Source organism: Anopheles ziemanni, chromosome 3 (assembly GCF_943734765.1).
Source record: "Anopheles ziemanni chromosome 3, idAnoZiCoDA_A2_x.2, whole genome shotgun sequence".
Lineage (NCBI taxonomy): Eukaryota > Metazoa > Arthropoda > Insecta > Diptera > Culicidae > Anopheles > Anopheles ziemanni.
This window is the reverse complement of record NC_080706.1, coordinates 14,719,678-14,722,325: the sequence shown is the minus strand read 5'-3', so window position 1 is coordinate 14,722,325 and position 2,648 is coordinate 14,719,678.

The following is a 2,648-nucleotide window of genomic DNA, read 5'->3' as shown; positions in this document are numbered from 1 at the left end:
GACAAGCCCTCTACAACACCATCTTTAAAATATTGCTGAGCAGATCGTACCTTTCCTTTCCCAGCGGAAACCGACTAAGTGAAGCGAAACATGGCGTGAAGTTGGGCGGTAGAGTATTTATATTTCACTTTCCCCTTATGATAAAAACTGATGGAAGACTGTTTCAAAATTATCCTCCTTACTACGTCGTCACATTCAAAACAGAGTTGCTCAGGGCTTGCAAACATCAAAAGATTTTCTATAAAACATCTTTTATGGCGTTGAAATGTATAACCTTGACATCATCCAAACGAATGGGAACACTATTTTAGACATGAGTAAAATGTTGTCGGGCAATTTCTTCGAGGAAAGCACATTTGGGAAACTCTGGGTAGAGAACAGCTGGTCGATCTATTTCTGGAGGTAAGAGAAATTGCTCTTCTTCTTCCGAGAAGTGATCAACTTCGTCATGAATTTTCCCTCGCGGCAGGAATACAAAGTATCGCTCGGATGCCGGCTACATATACAATTTAAAATGAGAATATCGTTGGGCAAAATTTTAGGGGTCTCAGTTGAAATAAATAAAACGGTTGCCAGCCTATACCGAATATTAAAAATACCAATTGATCAACACGAAACTAAAACAGAGCAAATGTTGCAAGCAACTACAATGTCATTGGACCGTTCGTAAGCCTTTACCCTTCTCCAGCATACAAGTTCGAAGTCCATGTTACTGAAAACGCTCTTTAGCAGAAAACCACAATCCGAATGATTAAGAGTTATGTTTTCGTCACCTTCGAAATGTTATTTCACAGTAAGAAAACGATGCTGTGCTGCATAAAAGGGGTACGGCAGTCTGCTTTTTCCGCAAACGCCGACAGATGCGCCCCGAACACAAAGCCCGGGCAACACAAACAAAACTAAACGGTGCCTAGCCGCGCATCCAGCTTTGAAAAGAAAATTGCATATGGTACCATCAAGTTCCGGGATGCCTCCAGTCAGGATAATGGCATTCATTTCCTCGTCTGGTGCTCTCTTGGGCGGTTTTCACTTCTTTTTGCCAGATGAAAACCAACACCCTACACAGCATCGCCGGAACGTATGAAGCACCGGCATCCGAACACACGGTGGACGTGAAAAAGCATTCACCGGCCCTGCGAGGTGATCCTCATCCCACGACCATATGCCAAAAAGGTTTTCGCTGCCCCGGCCTAACGGTGTGCACGACGTATGGTGGCCGATGGCAGCAGGGATGCAGATCAAGATCAATCAATAGTATTTGCGGTTTTGCTTACGAAAACGTACGCTTCCTTTCTTCGCCCTCGTCGAGCTCAATTTACTTTGCAAAGATCCTAGCCTATCTCAGTCTCGCATCTCCCGGAGGAAAACACGACTGACGGCACCAGTTGTGTTGGCACGACCGAGAAAAGGGACCCCGAGGTCATAAAGGGTCCCAGAAGGAACGAACAAAACCCCGGCGCGCGCGCGCACGCCAGAAGGTGTCGAAGTACATTGTCGGGGTTTCAATTTAAGGGCCGTATTCTCTAGGCCTTTTCCCGATCTTCTTTGCTGTTTTGAGTACCAGCTGCGCTTTCCGATGGGAATGGCGATATGTTCCTGGATTTGGAAAACGTCTGACCTTGTAAAAGAAGTAAGAAAAACTGTCACATGATTTGAAACTCCGGTAGCATCAAAGATCTTGAAGGGAATATATGAAAATACTTTTTATGGATTTAAAATTGCTCCACTATAAAACAAACAGCATACGGTATAATTTGTCACCGTTTACGCTGCACATCGTATTTCTTGCGAATTGTTCCACGCAACGTCGCCTCCCGTCACCCTTCGTTAAACGTTTTAGCACAGGATCAAATGCATCCTCCAGCATCTTCCACGCAAAGTTTTACGATCGCAAAACGAGGCTCCATCAAAACGGAAACTGATCAAAGCATCGGCATCAGAGCACGCGCACATGTTCGGCGGTGGAAATCGCTTCTGAAAAAAAAATGAACTGGCTAAACGTACATATGTCGTCTACAATGTAGCTGGCCGTCTCTCATTTTCTCGCTCCCGGAGTCTTTCTTCGTATGCTTTATGCTTCAAGAGGAAGGCCCACGGCGAACGCAGTGACGAAAACGGGAGCGAAGGAAGTAAAGAAAATCTTCCGAATAACAAAGACGAAACTCAAACGTGCTCAATATGCCGCCACGCTGCAGAACAGCCCTTCTTCGTTTGCGTTTCTAGCTACTGCAGCACGCCCGGGAGATGAAACGACCGGTGGTGCGGCAAGCCGGCACTCGTCTTTCTTCCATTCTTTGCCCCGGCGGCGATCGTCAGATTCTCTTTTCGGCCGAAAACCGTGGTGAATTGCATTGTGCGTTCCCTGCGTCGCCGCACGCCGAAAGGACGAGCCGCGTTCGGAAATGAGACACCGACCAGATGGAAGTGAAGCTAGAGGGACCGGCAGCACGAACTTCCGTCCGTGCGCGTGCCATCGGTTAATTTTGGATCCGTTTCCATATGCTGCATCGCATTAGCCTTCACCCTCTTCGTTTCCTTCATTTTGTAGGTCAGCGCACTCTACTGCTCAGCAAGAAGAAGCACCGATTTTTGTAGGGAAACTCTCCACACCCTCGAATGTTTCGATTGCAACAATGATCACGTCGCAC